Source organism: Phalangium opilio, unplaced genomic scaffold (assembly GCF_054372755.1).
Source record: "Phalangium opilio isolate 3A_F unplaced genomic scaffold, DU_Popi_V2 ptg000217l_1, whole genome shotgun sequence".
NCBI classification, from domain to species: Eukaryota; Metazoa; Arthropoda; class Arachnida; order Opiliones; family Phalangiidae; genus Phalangium; species Phalangium opilio.
Genome location: NW_028324218.1, coordinates 6,933,246 through 6,952,157, shown reverse-complemented (window position 1 = coordinate 6,952,157; position 18,912 = coordinate 6,933,246). Strand labels below are relative to the sequence as shown.

Sequence of the window (18,912 nt, the reverse complement as noted above, 5' to 3'; positions counted from 1 at the left end):
CTTACAGAACATAAACTGTCTGCCTTTTCCTTATTTGCTGGTTATGTCTATTTTTCTATGATCTGTCTATTTTGGCATAGTATATTTTCCTATAAACTGTCTTTACTTTGATAAGGGATAGATGCAATTTTAGAAGCAGGAATGGAAAACAGATTAATCTGGACGCGCGTCAAAGACCCGGACCCCCTTCCCCGGGACGGGGGGGGGTATGAAAGAAGAGGCGGGTCATAGCGACAGAGGTAAAAAGGAATTACATATTTTTCGCCGTCCCCGTCAGTAACGTCATCAAAACGTATAGTCCAAGTGAGCCAATAAGATAATTCAAAATTTTCATTACGTGTTGGAGGGAGGGCCTCTATACTGGGCTATGAGTCGGACTGAAGTAAATATTAACCGTTATCCATTCCTTCTTCTAAAATGACCCTGTTTTGATGTAGTTTATTTGTCTACGTTATTTTTTTTTCAAAAAACTGTCGTATATTTCAATTGAAACTGGATCATTTATTCATAATAATATGCACGTTTCTATATTTTAAAATTTATTTTCCCTTGGGAATGACACATTAATCTTACACCCCTAAATTTTCCAAATTCCACTTTTCAACACGTTGGTCTATAATCATAGAAAATTCACTTTGCTGAATAATACATATTTTTACGAATGTAATCCAAACCATTTTCCAAGCAAAAATCAAAGTTTATGTCGAAAACCTTCGAATTTAAAAAAAGGTAATTTGGAAGCTGTGAAGCGAAACCATCGTCGTTTAAATAAATTCAATTCAAGTTGGAACACACCCTTCGTAAATTTGTGAAATTTATATACTTAATCTAAATCAATTAATAAAACAGAGTAAAAAATAGTAAAAAGTAATTTGCATTTTAATTAAAAACGGACTAAGAAAAACAAAACTAAAATAGAGTAATGGATATTTTTCAAGTCATAATTTTATAAACAAGAATACATGAAACCAAAAGGAATCATCGCGTCCAAATACAACCCATGTTGATTTCTATGAATTCGGGTTTTGTGGGTATACCGGGCCTGAAAACTTACTACAGCGTCACGCCTCGTAATTCTGATGGCGTCTTTCTAACTGTCGTTTCATTGGTTATTAGGTAGCGACGCGAGTTCCTAGGGGCGCGCAAGGTGCAACAGGCTATTTCTATTCTATTTTTGCAAACTGTGCGGAAATGGGTTATGAAAAAGTGCGCGGAAACGGGCTATAGGTTTTTAAGGTGTGAAAAATAAAACTGTGCGGAAATGGGCGACCACCATCGAGATATATTATAAATTCGCGAGGCAAAATTCGTCATGCATAATGATTAGTCTAGCTAGCTCCTCCCACAAAGCCCGCCCACATAGTAGATACGTTGAGTGAAAATTGCTACACGTTTATTCCTACTAGCTGTATGTATTCCTGTTATGAATAATAAAATAAATCTAATATTAAAGCGCGTTTCTAAAGATTCTGTTATATTTTTGCTTTTAAATATTTGGAGATTGTTTATGATAAATAGGTTAGGCTCTTTTTTTTTTAAACTGTAAACTCGGCCTTATTAACACGATAGTCAAGGGCACTTAGCCGGTTTTCTAGTCTTTCAATAAACCCAAATTAATAGTAAAATTTGAATAGATAATTCTAACATAAATTTAAATCAGCGGTTGCCTTTCTGGCAAGGTCCCAAAACGATAAATCTTTGACAGCTATCTTGACATTTGTATAAGAAGTTAAGTCTTGTTTTTCAACATATTATTCATTATCTGTCAATTTTTTTATGATTGTCACATGTTTATAGAACCCTTCAACCTTCTTATAAACAAACCATATCAAAATAATTTTGATATCAAACTTTGATTTAGTAGTTCGTTGCGCCAAGGCAAAATTTCATGTTTTTTACTGGGGAATTTTTTTTCTGTTTATGGGAAAATTGCATGAGTAACGTTGGTTTTACTAGGGACTTATTATATAGCTCAAGGACCAATAGTAAACCACGTGATCATTGGTAACCTAAAAATGTGTACGTCAACGTGAAGCAATACGTACGCTTGCACTTTAATTGCTTAATTGAATTTTTTCACAAGAACTTTGACATGTTTAGCCTATCTTAAAATCCATATTTTTAAATATATTATCAAGAAGGGATATCTAGTTTACTAGTGAGAAGGTATAAGATGCCAAAGTATTCGCGCGCCATAGTCCCAGTCCCCCTTTCAAAATACAAGCTGGGACGTAAAAGGAGGCCATGCTATTTCGCCTCTCCTCAGTCGGAAAATACGTAATTTTCGTCATTCGCGTCGCACTGACGTGAGTTTTCAAAAACCAATGAGATACTGATTGTAATTTAGAGGCGGGGATCAACTCTGGACCTACGTTTGGACTGTAGATAAAGCTAGAAATGTGGCGAATTTATACCTCCTCCCTAGTAAACTAGATATCCCTTCTTGATATTATATAAGTGTTTTATATAAATAAGTAAAGGGTCAGTTATGTCCAAGGGTTAAGGTTCATTTCCGTTCCAATAATAGACAATTCCTAAATCAAGCTTAAACATTAATTTGTGTACAATGTCGCTTTACTACTAGTGAAATTAGATCCGTTTATTCTTATTTCAGAATATAGAAGTAGATGTTATATATACTCGGTGTCATTATACCCTTTAATGATTTTGCCGTTGGCTATACAACATAATTTACTCAAAGCAAGTAAGTGTCTATAATATAGTCTACCTTTCGTGAATATGTTACGTCAAAATATCAAAGCGCTTTGATTGGTCTGGGAGTATTACGCATAATTTTCATGGTAGATTACAAATAGTGTGCATACGAGTGTTGCCAGTCATTTGTAAGTGCATTATTCAACCGCTATCTACAATAGACTGAAAAGCTCGTAGTTCTGTTCGATTCAGTTCAAAATCTGCTTGCAGGATAAGCTCGAATAACAAATTACTCACAACACTCCAATCTTAACTTGAAAACAGTGTCCCTTGTGGCAAACAAAATGGAGATAGAAGTTAAATTTTCGACTCAAAATTTATTTCTCAAAGAACATTCCCCTTTATTTATGGCAGACTTATTACAAACACCCTGTACATGAATTCCCAATAAAAATAAAGTTCAAACTAATAATATCCATTAGTAAAATACTCCCATCAATCTTAACTTGAACACAAATGTCATACAACATTTTCGACTCAAAATCTCCCAAAGAACATGCCCCTTTATTTATGGCAGACTTATCAGAAACACCCTGTACATGAATTCCCAGTAAAAATAACTTAAAACTTTCAAACTAATAATATCCATTAGTAAAATACTCCCATCAATCTTAACTTGAACACAAATGTCATACAATATTTTCGACTCAAAATCGCCCCCCTTAATTTATGGCAGACTTATCAAAAACACCCTGTATATGAATTTCCAATAAAATTAATTTAAAACGTTCAAATTAATGATATCTCATTAGACTTACTTTTAATTTCACGTCGTCTGATCGATTAGATAAATTTCAATTGAAATCATTAAAACCGTTTATTTAATCTCTAATACACTCACCGTCTTAAATACGCGACCTACACTTCTTCTCGCGTATCGCGAAGTCGACTGAATGAAACGGAAGTCTTCGACGAAAACTGATAACGTAAATTATGTTAATTTCACCGGGCTTAAAATCACTTTAAGGCACTTAAGCGCCTTTTAAATGAGAGCGTTTCTTGACGTAATCAGTTGTTGGGCGGTGTCAGCTGTCTAAACATATTCATTCCCAAGATTCGAATGGCATTTTTTTCCTAATCTAATATATCACCAGTTGATGTCCTCAATTCCTGGGAAAGCGAATAAGAAAGACTACATTTGGAATTTTTCTTTAAACTTGTCAAATTTGGGGCAGTTTTAAACAGGGTGGTTGAGGTATTCGAGGGTATTAACGCAATTGAGTGATGAAAGAATTGATTTAAGAGTTGAGTACGTTCGAAGATAAAATTGAGTTGTAGTGTCGTGATAGTGCGGAGACTGGTATTGTGTTGCAGTTTTTCTTGAATGATTGGTAATGTACCGAGTGAATTACGACGGTAATGCTACAACCCGATTGAGTAATGAAAGAAATGGTTCCGAAGAAAGAATTGAGTTGTAGTGTCGTAATAGTCTCCTACTGGTAATCTGTTGCAGTTTTACTTAAATTATTGGTAATTTACTTAGCAAATTATGACGGTAATGCTACAAAGGGTAACTTGAAGGTGTGTTTCATTGAATTACCGATAACATCACTATAGGCTTAGGAGAAATAAATCATTTGAACAATTGCATTGCTTGTTTGCATATTTGTTACTTCTGATCTGAACAGTCACAATTCTTTAATTTCAGAATTTGATTTACCAAACTGCGTATGATTGGTATCAGCAGGGATAGATTTAATTTTAGATGTAGGAATGGAGAACAGTTAGTATTTACTTCAGTCGACTCGTAGCCCAGTATAGAGCCCCTCCCTCCAACATGTATCGAAAAGTTTAAATTATCTTATTGGCTCACTTAAACTACGTTTTGATAACGTTGCTGACGGGGACGGCGAAAAATACGTAATTCCTTTTTACCTCTGTCGCTATGACCCGCCTCTTCTTTCATACCCTTCCGTCCCGTAGAAGGGGGTCCGGGACTTTGACGCGCACCCACATTACTCTGTTCTCCATTCCTACTTCTAAAATTAAATCTATCTATCAGTAACACCACTAGGGGAAGCATTTAGAAGTAGTTTTATTGAGCTTCTCAAGGTCTAGACGGAGACGAACCCGCAGCCACACTGCTAGCCATTAAAGCAAGCTCCGGCCAGGGCCGGAAATAAGAAAAAAATCTTATAAGACACGTGTCCAGTGATCACCCCTTTGACTGGAAAATTTATAGGACATTTTCCACTGGAGTGTGCATAAATAGTGTCCCATCATCATAGTCAAGCTATCAAAACTTCGGAAAATTTATTGGTCAAAACGTCCAGTGACCCCCTTAGTTTTAAAAAAAAATATTGGACACTTGAAAATTTTATTGGACAATGTCCAGTGTCCTATGCTTATTTCCGGCCCTGGCTAGATGCTCCCATAGTCGTGGTGTGGAGTTGACGGGCTCGTTAAGCTTACCAAGGTTCTTAAAACACCCGGTAAAAGTAGGTATATCATCAGATAGAAGATATTGAATTCGAATAACTAAGCAACCCTGATGAGCGGAGAGAAATTGCCTTGAAATTTCACTAGAAAGTGAGGAAAATTACACTATGCTGTAACTTAAGGGCTTCAACCTTTCACTCATTTCTCGACAACGATACAAGAGTTTTAAATAGGTTACGCGACACTTTGCTTAATTCTTTACCACCATGTAAATGCTATGCCGTTTTTAGTTTGAACAGCGTAATTACTAAGGTGTACACACAGAAATCTTGGTCTCCTTTCGATAAAAAATATCTATTGAAATAGATAAGATAACAATTATGATTGTCTTATTTAAAAACTTTCTCAACGACTAAAAAATAACCGAAATATATAATACCTAGGATTCAAGGTTTTAGAATGAATAAATTTTTAATAAAAATTAATTTCTAATGTGAAAATTATAAATTCAGTATTTAATCCACAATATCGTTGGATTAAATGGTCCCAATGTCCTGAAATTTGAATGAGAGGTGTGCCACAATATATTCTATTCTATGAAAAAGATTCAAGCATTTAGAGTCGATAGATTTTTTTAATAAAAGTTAATTTCCAGACAGAGGTAAAAAGGAATAACGTATTTTTCGCCTTCCCCGCAACGTCATCAAAACGTACTTTAAGTGAGCCTATAAGATAATTTAAACTTTTAATTACGTGTTGGAGGGAGGGGCTCTATACTAGGCTATGAGTCGGACTAAAGTAAATACTAACCATTCTCCATTCCTGCTTCTAAAATTAAATCTATCCCTGGTATAGTAATTAAATTAGCAACTTGAAAAATATGCTGAACATAAAGGAAAATATTACTTTCACAATAGAGAATTACTAGATTTGAAAGTTGTATTCTCGCCTAATCTAGGTGTAGATTATTAATATATGTGTATTGAGGAAGGTAAGCTCTTTCAGTTCGTAAAAGGGTCCCAAAAATTAATTTAAAAAATGGATTTCTTTATTTAGTTTGTGAAAAGACGGGCGTAAGTGTTTAATTTTGGTCCTTTACATGTTCTTTCAGTAACCAAACTAACCGTCATCTAAAGAGATGGGGACCGCGGTTTGGCGTTTCTCTTCATCCTCCCCCCCCCCATCCTCCTGCCGCCATCATAAAAGGTAAGACCATGGACTCGATTTACATATTCTCAACTCTGGATAAGCTTTCAGTAGTATTACTTCTCAAGTAAGAAAAAGTACGTTAAAGTATTTTTAGCCACATCGTATGACGTACATCTACGGTGAGGCTCTTAGTTTGACGTGTGAAATTGCCTACAAACTACTACACGTTGTATTGTGTTTTTATGCTGTTTTATTGTGTTTTATTCTGTTAAATGTTGTTTTATGCTGTTTTATTGTGTGTTTATGCTGTTTTATTGTGTGTTTATGCTGTTTTATTGTGTGTTTATGCTGTTTTATTGTGTGTTTATGCTGTTTTATTGTGTGTCTAAGCTGTTTTATTGTGTTCTATGCTTTTTATCGTGTTTTATGTTGTTTTATTTTATTTTTATGTGTGTTTTATTGTGTTTTTATGCTGTTTAATGTGTGTTTATGCTGTTTAATGTGTGTTTATGCTGTTTAATGTGTGTTTATGCTGTTTAATGTGTGTTTATGCTGTTTAATGTGTGTTTATGCTGTTTAATGTGTGTTTATGATATTTAATGTGTGTTTATGCTGTTTAATGCGTGTTTATGCTGTTTAATGTGTGTTTATGCTTTTAATGTGTATTTATGCTGTTTTAATGTGTTTTATTGTGTGTCTAAGCTGTTTTATTGTGATTTATGCTGTTTATTGTTTTTATGCTGTTTAACATGTGTTTTATGCTGTTCTATGTGTTTTTGAGCTGTTTTGATATGTTTTGTGCTGTTTTATTGTGTTCTATGCTTTTTATTGTGTTCTATGCTTTTTATTGTGTTTTATGCTGTTTTATTTTGTTTCTATGCTATTTTATTGTGTTTTTATGCTGTTTAATGTGTGTTTATGCTGTTTTATTTTGTTTCTATGCTATTTTATTGTGTTTTTATGCTGTTTAATGTGTGTTTATGCTGTTTAATGTGTATTTATGCTGTTTAATGTGTATTTATGCTGTTTTAATGTGTTTTATGTTTTGTTATTGTGTTTTTATGTCGTTTAATTGTGGTTTATGGTGTTCTTTGCTGTTTTATTGTGTTTTATGCTGTTTTATTGTGTCTAAGCTGTTTTATTGTGTTTGGGCTAAAATATTTTATAAAAGTTATGATATTAGTTAGAAATCTCTGCGTTTTTCCACAGTTAAAAAATATGTTTGATATTCCCTAGCTTTTTCTCACAGAATGGACATTTAGGACTAAGGTTGTACAATCTTGAAGCTAAAACTGGTAGCGTTATATTACCTATAGCTATTTTCCACAGATTACTATTTTTCTTGGGGAAAAAACACGGGTACCATACAGGATTTAGTTTAAAATTTAAATTATTTGGTTTCTCAAATATCGCTAAAAATCTGTATCTTAGTTGTTCGGGTTGTGGGTTAGTTAATTCTTTAAACTAACAAGGGAGATGGTTTCGAGTACGCGTCGAGTGTTATATTTCTCAGGATATTAAAGGGGCTGTCCGAACCGTGGGGCAAACGACGGTCTTCCTCACAGAACTTAGCTTTGCGGTTGGGTAAAAAGGAGGGGGAGGGTCGAACAGCCCCTTTAACTTCTGATATTTGTTACTGAGTTTCAGTTTAAAATTAAATTGCTAATTAAAGCATTCCAAGTATTAATACTAGTGTTTATGACGATGAGTTAAAAATGATCTTTTTCTAATTTCAAAGAAAAATACAAGCATCTGCTGCATCATGAGCCTATTGACGTCTTCTTCCCAGTGCCAAGCAGAGGGGACGGGGTCGACGCCATTCAGTGATAAAGGAGGGCTTCTCATATCACACAACGCGAGCAAGCTTCAACGAAGTTTACTTTTTGTTTTTATATCTATATACTTTTGTTTATACTTCATAAGTGTACTATAGAATAAATAAATTGTTCGTCGATTTAATGAATCTCATTTTTTATTCCTTTTCTTGTCAATTAAGTTACAGGCATATATAGGATTTTAAAATGGATTAATTAGATTAAAATGGATTCCGAATATGGGTTAATTAGAGGTTCCCGGTAATCACTTTAGCTTTGTTAAAGGCAGCGCGTCGAGGGGCTATTCACTAATGAAAATTTTCCTATATTGCTGATTTTTATTTGTGCTTTAAAAAAGGATAGGGATTTATTGATGATTTAAAATGGATGGGGATTAATGGTTGCGTCTGGATTACGAGTAATTATCGAGAGGCTACTCACTAAAAACTCGTTAGCGATTTTAAACGGGATTGGGATTGTGGGTAACTTAGGGGCTACGTGTTGTTATTAATTTACTAGCTATGAACGAATAATTAAGAATTAACACATTTGACGCTAGGGTAGCTTGAAACGTAGTTACGTATATACTGACATCTAAAACATGATAAAATTCTGCTAGACATTCGTGTAAGCAATAGATAGTTCATAAATTTCCGCTAGGGGCGCTGTGTACGTAGTTACGTATTTATTGACATCTAAAACATGATAAAATTCTGCTAGACATTCGTGTAAGCAATAGATAGTTCATAAATTGCCGCTAGGGGCGCTGTATACGTAGTTACGTATTTACTGACATCTAAAACATGATAAAATTCTGCTAGAGATTCGTGTAAGCAATAGATAGTTCATAAATTGCCGCTAGGGGCGCTGTATACGTAGTTACGTATTTACTGACATCTAAAACATGAATAAATTTGCCGCTTGGGGCGCTGTATACGTAGTTACGTATTTACTGACATCTAATACATGAAGGAATTTGACGCTAGGGGCGCTGTTATATAGGCCTAACGGTGTGTTCCCTTATTTGAATTAGCGCCACGTCACACTTCGAAGCGCCCCCAACGTCGGAATTTACTATAAAACTCGGACGCCACTTGTCCAGGTTTCTTTTCTCTCTGCGCCGGCGACCAGTCAACATCGTTCCTTGAAAAGCTCCTCGTAATCCTTACTTTCGAAGGCAATATTGGATGAAAAGCCACGTTTTACGCCGATGTTGGGACGTGACTCTGAGCTCTCCGCCATTGGATGTCCATTAGAACGTTGAAATCAACGCGAAAGGTTAAGCCTAGTACGGTATGTGTGAAAGTCTTTCAATAATCCAAAGCCATCCAGCTAGCATTTTATTATTTTATTTAATCCCAGAGTTTAAATTATTTAGGTAGAGTTAATTGTTAGTTCATTATGTTTATTAATTGAAAATTAACTACAAAATGAAGAAATTTCCAGACACGAGGTCAGTTAGACAAGGCTTAATTTAGAACATCTTAAATCAAGTACTTGGGCTCATATTAGGGGAAATTAAATTCCTTATCCATTTTAAATAATAAACCTCGACTGTTTGCAAATTAGGTCTCATTTAACGGCGCGAAACTATATTGTCTAAAATGAGTAACGTATGGTTTAACGGGGTCAGATTAGGTTGCACTAGGCTAGGCTAAACCTTTTATAAAAATTAATCCGGGCCTGGTACTAATCTGTAAGTTTTTACTTTATGCCGTCGTTTTAATTTAAATTAACGAGGGTATTTTAGAATTATTACGCGTAAATTATAGATTTGAGATTCTAAAATTTCATTCGTGGCAGTATTTAATTATTTTAGATAATGAACTACGGTCTATTTAATAAATTATTTGTTTAAATTAATTAGCGTTAACTGTTAATAAGTTATCATTAATTATGAAGATTAAGTCAATTTAATAATTTGAAAATGAGCCACGAACGCGAAGTTAAGGCTTGAGATTTTTAATTTATATTTACGGGAATATTTTACGTAGTTTTTTCTTAAATTATTTTAATCTATGGTATTGTTTCCGTGAGTTATAATTTTGTTTGGACCTTAAGTAGCCGTTTAATTCTGATATGGAAATTGCTTAATATTTAGTGCAATATTTAGTACATTTTATTTATGGGAATATTTTACTTGGTTTTTTTTTCTTAAATTATTATTTTGCTAGGACCTTAAAGTAGCCCTTTAATTCTGATTCGGCTTAATATTTAGTGTGATTTTTAAATTTTGTTTTTGGGAATATTTTACAAAGTTTTTCTTCAATAATTTACGGAAACAAAACCATAGATTAAAATTATTTTTTTGTTAGGCCCCTCCAATTCTTATATTTGTTATTAATATATTTTCATTTTTAGACGCGATGACGTTCTTGGATATTCTGTTGCTGGTCATTCGGAGAAGTTTCCTAGCTGATGATTTCAACCTTTGTTAGAGACGCTCATTCCAGATGACATCTTCCTTGGATTTGCGATACAAGATGTTTTCAAACCTGTGGTGGCCTTGCAATCATTCTCTACAAAGATGCGATGAACATCGCCGAATCTAGAAAATTCAAATTTTTATTAGAATTATATTTGCAACTACTTTCTTTTTACACGTTCAAACTTCAATTTACGGGACACTTTATACTATTTTTTGTTAAATTTTTGTAAAAACCTTATTTTTTTACTTTTTGTTCAATAAATTATGCCTTAAACCACTTTTTGTTTTCTTAAAAATTATTTGATTAAGAGGAAAGGTTTGAATTTTTTAGCTTTAAACAGATAGAAGCTTAAAAGAGGGTCCCCAAAAAATAGGCTTTTAGCTTAAATCAAAAATAAAACGATCAAATTGTTTTAAATAGAAAAAGAAGAGCCTAAAACGTTTTAAAAAGTAAAAAAAACCTAAAAAAGGGTCTCAAAAATACTACCCCAAGTCCAGACCCTAAAAAATTCAAACCATCCCCAATATCGAAACTTTTTTAAGAATACAAAGAACGTGAGGCAAGGCAAAAATTTTTTATTGAGAAAAAAACAATTGAGGTGTTTACAAAAATTTTCTACAAAAAAATATTTAAAGCGTTCCGTAAATTAAAATTTGACCGCGTAAAATTAAATGGGGTAGGCTAGTTACCGATTAAATTTAAGAATAAAATTAAGTTAATTGGCGGAAAAACTTCACGGTCCATTCAGTTTGAAGGCCTTGTGTTTCGCAAATCAAAGAAAGATGTCATCTGGATTGAGGGTCCTTAACATCGGATGAACTTCCAAGTCTACTTGAAAACGTCTCTGAATGACCAGCAACAGCTTATATCCAAGAAAATCATTCGAGTCTACAAATTAAAATAAATTAATTCCAAATATTTAAGAAATGCCTAATTTTAAAATAAGGGCTACTTTAAGCCTAACTGAATAATAATTTACCGAAATAATCCCATATATTTAAATAATTAGCGAAATACTGGCGATATATTGCTAAGAAATTTTTCTAATGATCTAAGCTAAATTTCTTAAGCCTTATTCAAATGTCCTAACCTCGTGGTCGTGGTTTATGTAATTTTAATTCAAAATTATTATTTAATAGACTGAATTTACGTAAATAATAATAATTAACTGTCTGTTTCATTAAAACTACTTAATTTATTAAAACAATAAGCTATTTAAAAAAGGCTTACATTTGCTGCGCATTAACAAGTTTGTTCATTCCAACATGGCCTTGCTGAATCGATTCCAAAAGAACGTTCAATGGCGGAAAAGAGCTCTAGATTCTGGATGCATTCCTTGACGGCGAAAAGAAAAATGGCTGATCGTCGGCGAAAGGACTGATTTCCAAGAGCTGAGCAGGAAACGATCTTGACTCCACGATGCCAATCGAAGAAAGAAATTTCGGTCGGTTACTCCAAAAGAAAGTTCTCTCCCGCAAGATTTACGCCCTCAAGACGTTAAAAGCAGACGACACTAATTGGAGTAATACCGTTTTTCCGTTGGCCAATTCCATGGAGTAATTTACGTGGAGCGAGAAGGTAACTTTCTTTAAAATTCCATAAAATTAGGTGTCTCCTACAATATTGCTCCATACCTTCCATTGTCCTTTTCCATGGAGTAATTTTGATGGAGCGAAAATGAAAGTTTCCCTAAAATTCCATAAAATTTGGTGTCTCCTACAATATTGCTCCATACCTTCCATTGTCCTTTTCCATGGAGTAATTTCCTTGGAGCGAAAATGAAAATTTCAATAAAATTCCATAAAATTTGTCTGTTTCCTGCCGTCTGCCAATATTGCCGACACAATATATTTGTGTCGTCTGCTTTTAACGTCTTGAGGGCGTAAATCTTGCGGGAGAGAACTTTCTTCTGGAGTAACCGACCGAAATTTCTTTCTTCGATTGGCATCGTGGAGTCAAGATCGTTTCCTGCTCAGCTCTTGGAAATCAGTCCTTTCGCCGACGATCAGCCATTTTTCTTTTCGCCGTCAAGGAATGCATCCAGAATCTAGAGCTCTTTTCCGCCATTGAACGTTCTTTTGGAATCGATTCAGCAAGGCCATGTTGGAATGAACAAACTTGTTAATGCGCAGCAAATGTAAGCCTTTTTTAAATAGCTTATTGTTTTAATAAATTAAGTAGTTTTAATGAAACAGACAGTTAATTATTATTATTTACGTAAATTCAGTCTATTAAATAATAATTTTGAATTAAAATTACATAAACCACGACCACGAGGTTAGGACATTTGAACAAGGCTTAAGAAATTTAGCTTAGATCATTAGAAAAATTTCTTAGCAATATATCGCCAGTATTTCGCTAATTATTTAAATATATGGGATTATTTCGGTAAATTATTATTCAGTTAGGCTTAAAGTAGCCCTTATTTTAAAATTAGGCATTTCTTAAATATTTGGAATTAATTTATTTTAATTTGTAGACTCGAATGATTTTCTTGGATATAAGCTGTTGCTGGTCATTCAGAGACGTTTTCAAGTAGACTTGGAAGTTCATCCGATGTTAAGGACCCTCAATCCAGATGACATCTTTCTTTGATTTGCGAAACACAAGGCCTTCAAACTGAATGGACCGTGAAGTTTTTCCGCCAATTAACTTAATTTTATTCTTAAATTTAATCGGTAACTAGCCTACCCCATTTAATTTTACGCGGTCAAATTTTAATTTACGGAACGCTTTAAATATTTTTTTGTAGAAAATTTTTGTAAACACCTCAATTGTTTTTTTCTCAATAAAAAATTTTTGCCTTGCCTCACGTTCTTTGTATTCTTAAAAAAGTTTCGATATTGGGGATGGTTTGAATTTTTTAGGGTCTGGACTTAGGGGAGTATTTTTGAGACCCTTTTTTAGGTTTTTTTAAAACAATTTAAGCTTGTTTTAGGCTCTTCTTTTTCTATTTAAAACAATTTGATCGTTTTATTTTTTGATTTAAGCTAAAAGAAGCTTAAAAGAGGGTCCCCAAAAAATAGGCTATCTGTTTAAAGCTAAAAAATTCAAACCTTCCCTCTTAATCAAATAATTTTTAAGAAAACAAAAAAAGTGGTTTAAGGCATAATTTATTGAACAAAAAGTAAAAAAATAAGGTGTTTACAAAAATTTTCAACAAAAAATAGTATAAAGTGTCCCGTAAATTGAAGTTTGAACGTGTAAAAAGAAAGTAGTTGCAAATATAATTCTAATAAAAATTTGAATTTTCTAGATTCAGTTATGTTCATCGCATCTTTGTAGAGAATGAATGCATGGCCACCACAGGTTGAAAACATCTTGTATCGCAAATCCAAGGAAGATGTCATCTGGAATGAGCGTCTCTAACAAAGGTTGAAATCATCTGCTAGGATACTTTTCCGAATGACCAGCAACAGAATATCCAAGAACGTCATCGCGTCTAAAAATGAAAATATATTAATAACAAATATAAGAATTGGAGGGGCCTAACAAAAAAATAATTTTAATCTATGGTTTTGTTTCCGTAAATTATTGAAGAAAAACTTTGTAAAATATTCCCAAAAACAAAATTTAAAAATCACACTAAATATTAAGCCGAATCAGAATTAAAGGGCTACTTTAAGGTCCTAGCAAAATAATAATTTAAGAAAAAACCAAGTAAAATATTCCCATAAATAAAATGTTCTAAATATTAAACTAAATATTAAGCAATTTCCATATCAGAATTAAACGGCTACTTAAGGTCCAAACAAAATTATAACTCACGGAAACAATACCATAGATTAAAATAATTTAAGAAAAAACTACGTAAAATATTCCCGTAAATATAAATTAAAAGTCTCAAGCCTTAACTTCGCGTTCGTGGCTCATTTTCAAATTATTAAATTGACTTAATCCTCATAATTAATGATAACTTATTAACAGTTAACCCTAATTAATTTAAACACATAATTTATTAAATAGACCGTAGTTCATTATCTAAAATAATTAAATACTGCCACGATTAAATTTTAGAATCTCAAATGTATAATTTACGCGTAATAATTCTAAAATACCCTCGTTAATTTAAATTAAAACGACGGCATAAAGTAAAAACTTAGAGATTAGTACCAAGCCCGGATAAATTTTTATAAAAGGTTTAGCCTAGCCTAGTGCAACCTAATCTGACCCCGTTAAACCATACGTTACATAGTTTCGCGCCGTTAAATGAGACCTAATTTGCAAACAGTCGAGGTTTATTATTTAAAATAGATAAGGAATTTAATTTCCCCTAATATGAGCCCAAGTACTTGATTTAAGATGTTCTAAATTAAGCCTTGTCTAACTGACCTCGTGTCTGGAAATTTCTTCATATTGTAGTTAATTTTCAATAAATAAACATAATGAACTAACAATTAACTCTACCTAAGTAATTTAAACTCTAGGATTAAATAAAATAATAAAATGCTAGCTGGATGGCTTTGGATTATTGAAAGACTTTCACACATACCGTACTAGGCTTAACCTTTCGCGTTGATTTCAACGGTCTAATGGAAATCCAATGGCGGAGAGCTCAGAGTCACGTCCCAACATCGGCGTAAAACGTGGCTTTCCATCCAATACTGCCTTCGAAAGTCAGGATTACGAGGAGCTGATCAAGAAACGATGTTGACTGGTCGCCGGCGCAGAGAGAAAAGAAACCTGGACCAGTGGCGTCCGAGTTTTATAGTAAAATCCGTCGTTGGGGGCGCTTCGAAGTGTGACGTGGGCGCTAATTCAAATAAGGGAACACACCGTTAGGCCTATATAACAGCGCCCCTAGCGTCAAATATCTTCGTGTATTAGATGTCAGTAAATACGTAACTACGTATACAGTGCCCCTAGCGGCAAATTTATTTATGTTTTAGATGTCAGTAAATACGTAACTACGTATACAGCGCCCCTAGCGGCAATTTATGAACTATCTATTGCTTACACGAATGTCTAGCAGAATTTTACCATGTTTTAGATGTCAGTAAATACGTAACTACGTATACAGCGCCCCTAGCGGCAATTTATGAACCATCTATTGCTTATACGAATGTCTAGCAGAATTTTATCATGTTTTAGATGTCAGTAAATACGTAACTACGTACACAGCGCCCCTAGCGGCAATTTATGAACTATCTATTGCTTACACGAATGTCTAGCAGAATTTTATCATGTTTTAGATGTCAGTATATACGTAACTACGTTTCAAGCTACCCTAGCGTCAAATGTGTTAATTCTTAATTATTCGTTCATAGCTAGTAAAATAATAACAACACGTAGCCCCTAAGTTACCCACAATCCCAATCCCGTTTAAAATCGCTAACGAGTTTTTAGTGAGTAGCCTCTCGATAATTACTCGTAATCCAGACGCAACCATTAATCCCCATCCATTTTAAATCATCAATAAATCCCTATCCTTTTTTAAAGCATAAATAAAAATCAGCAATATAGGAAAATTTTCATTAGTGAATAGCCCCTCGACGCGCTGCCTTTAACAGTGCTAAAGTGATTACCGGGAACCTCTAATTAACCCATATTCGGAATCCATTTTAATCTAATTAATCCAGTTTAAAATCCTATATATGCCTGTAACTTAATTGACAAGAAAAGGAATAAAAAATGAGATTCATTAAATCGACGAACAATTTATTTATTCTATAGTACACTTATGAAGTATAAACAAAAGTATATAGATATAAAAACAAAAAGTAAACTTCGTTGAAGCTTGCTCGCGTTGTGTGATATGAGAAGCCCTCCTTTATCACTGAATGGCGTCGACCCCGTCCCCTCTGCTTGGCACTGGGAAGAAGACGTCAATAGGCTCATGATGCAGCAGATGCTTGTATTTTTCTTTGAAATTAGTAAAAGATCATTTTTAACTCATCGTCATAAACACTAGTATTAATACTTGGAATGCTTTAATTAGCAATTTAATTTTAAACTGAAACTCAGTAACAAATATCAGAAGTTAAAGGGGCTGTTCGACCCTCCCCCTCCTTTTTTACCCAACCGCAAAGCTAAGTTCTGTGAGGAAGACCGTCGTTTGCCCCACGGTTCGGACAGCCCCTTTAATATCCTGAGAAGTATAACACTCGACGCGTACTCGAAACCATCTCCCTTGTTAGTTTAAAGAATTAACTAACCCACAACCCGAACAACTAAGATACAGATTTTTAGCGATATTTGAGAAACCAAATAATTTAAATTTTAAACTAAATCCTGTATGGTACCCGTGTTTTTTCCCCAAGAAAAATAGTAATCTGTGGAAAATAGCTATAGGCAATATAACGCTACCAGTTTTAGCTTCAAGATTGTACAACCTTAGTCATAAATGTCCATTCTGTGAGAAAAAGCTAGGGAATATCAAACATATTTTTTAACTGTGGAAAAAGGCAGAGATTTCTAACTAATATCATAACTTTTATACTATATTTTAGCCCAAACACAATAAAACAGCTTAGACACACAATATAACAGCATAAAACACAATAAAACAGCAAAGAACACCATAAACCACAATAAATCGACATAAAAACACAATTACACAACATAAACACACATTTAAACAGCATAAAACACAATAAAAAGCATAGAACACAATAAAACAGCACAAAACACAATCAAATTGAAAAAGTTACAAGCGTTAAAAATGAAAAAGGGGAAGAAACGTCAACGCAGAAAGAATTATTTACTGAGATTGTCAGACATTTTGAATCCTGCTTCTAGGATGAAGAAACAGAGAACTGTCAGGATTATATAAAAATATTACCCCGACTAAGTGAAATTGAAACCAAGGACTGCAATAAAGCCCTTTTGAAACACGAAGTTGATAAAGTCGTAAAAAATCTATCTAGAAATAAATCTCCCGGCAGAGACGGCATAACCAACGAATTTTATACTTCTGGCCAATTATCGGAAACACTCTCTGGCGAATTTTCACACAGATACTATGCCCACAACAACTCCCTAGTTCCTTTACCATCGCCGTCATAAAACTCATATCCAAAAAAGGAGACCCAAAACTTCTAAACAACTGGAGACCGATTTCCTTACTAAATTCAGACTTTAAAATTCTTTCAAAATGTTTGGCAAATAGAATTGGAACGAAGATTAATAAAATTATCGTCTTATGACCAAACGTCGAGAATACCGAGAAGGAGTATTACACCCAATCTAAATATAATGAGGGATGTAATTCACCACTACAGTTTCAACTCTAGGGAAAATTTAGCGATAGTAGCGCCAGAGAGAATTTAGAAGGGGGGTGGAAGGCCCCCCCTTTGACTCTATTAAACGTGATGACGCCCAAACAAGATGTCGCGTTGAGCTTTTTGGGGTAGGCGAGTTTCCGGTCACGTGATCTAAAATCTATCTATTACAAACGCATCATACCGGAAATCGACCTGCCTAGATAACGTTTAGCAGACGACGTTGCGCTACATTCCAAACCACCCCTTCCACTCCCCTTCTAAATTCTCTCTGGTAGCGCTCGACCAAGCGAAAGCCTTTGACCGTGCAAAACATAAGTACCTATGTGAAATCCTGAAACACGTTGGTTTCGGGGACAAGATAACAAATTACATTCACTCCGTATATTCATCGGCCGAAGCATGTGTGAAAGTAAATAATATCCTATCAGCAAAATTCAAAGTCTCCAAAGGCATCCGCCAAGGTGACCCACTGTCAAGCTTTTTATTCAATTTGTCAATTGAACCACTGTTATGCCATCTTCGTAGTAAACTACGTGAAGACTCGATAAATTTACCCTTCATTCCGAGACCATTAACAACTCTGTCTTTCGCTGACGACCTCAACTCTTTCATCACCACGGACCAAGGATTTACGATTCTTTCAGAGGAGTGCGTAAATTACTCGAGAATGAGTAACGCCAGAAGTGAGATGAGACTAGAAGTGAAGGGCTCTAGCATTGGTAGTAGATCCTGGCACTAGTTTGGGAGGATTTTATGCCGCTTCCCACGCGCCTACACTACTGAGAAAAAAATTGGTCGAGTTCCAAAAACATTTCCTGCCCCCTTCCCCTCAACCTAAAGCGGAAGAACACGGACGCGGGTACTTGAATCTAGTTCGGCCGTCTACCACCACGAGCGTCTCAAGTTTTGGAGGGGAAATTCAGAAACCGCTACTAGAGGGCCAACCGTTCTTGTGTTATCAAGAATATTCACTTTCGCCGAGTGAAGAATTTGGTTAGCTCAGTACTTCTGGTCTCATCTCACTTCTGGTAACGCAAATTTTAACCTAGGAAAAAGCAACGGATTATGGCTTGGAGGTTGGAAAAATAGAACCGATCGTCCGATAAATGTACAATGGAACAACGAACAAATAAAGTCTTTAGGCGTCACCTACTTCACAAAAGACAATATATTAAATAATCACGCAAATATGGTAGCAGACGA

The 18,912-nt window shown here is 34.4% G+C and overlaps 4 long non-coding RNA genes across 5 annotated transcripts; 2 read left to right on the top strand and 2 right to left on the bottom strand.

The window, feature by feature from the left end:
* The first annotated feature begins 6,065 nt into the window (after positions 1-6,065).
* Positions 6,066-8,206, top strand: LOC149615978 (uncharacterized). Its single transcript, XR_016375835.1, has 2 exons — positions 6,066-6,300; positions 7,982-8,206. It is a non-coding gene; the product is annotated as an uncharacterized LOC149615978 (long non-coding RNA).
* A 2,835-nt stretch (positions 8,207-11,041) lies between these two features.
* LOC149615977 (uncharacterized) lies at positions 11,042-11,931 on the bottom strand. The gene is made up of 2 exons (XR_016376114.1): positions 11,717-11,931; positions 11,042-11,374 (listed from the first exon to the last, which is right to left on the bottom strand). It is a non-coding gene; the product is annotated as an uncharacterized LOC149615977 (long non-coding RNA).
* Positions 11,932-12,341: 410 nt separating this feature from the next.
* On the top strand, positions 12,342-13,878 carry LOC149615976 (uncharacterized). Of its 2 annotated transcripts, XR_016375864.1 has the most exons (3): positions 12,342-12,623; positions 12,966-13,164; positions 13,743-13,878. It is a non-coding gene; the product is annotated as an uncharacterized LOC149615976 (long non-coding RNA). The 2 variants fall into 2 exon arrangements; XR_016375865.1 differs by lacking the exon at positions 13,743-13,878 and having other exon boundaries at positions 12,966-13,298.
* A 2,245-nt stretch (positions 13,879-16,123) lies between these two features.
* On the bottom strand, positions 16,124-17,735 carry LOC149615975 (uncharacterized). Its single transcript, XR_016375963.1, has 2 exons — positions 17,398-17,735; positions 16,124-16,348 (listed from the first exon to the last, which is right to left on the bottom strand). It is a non-coding gene; the product is annotated as an uncharacterized LOC149615975 (long non-coding RNA).
* Between the last annotated feature and the right edge of the window lie 1,177 nt (positions 17,736-18,912).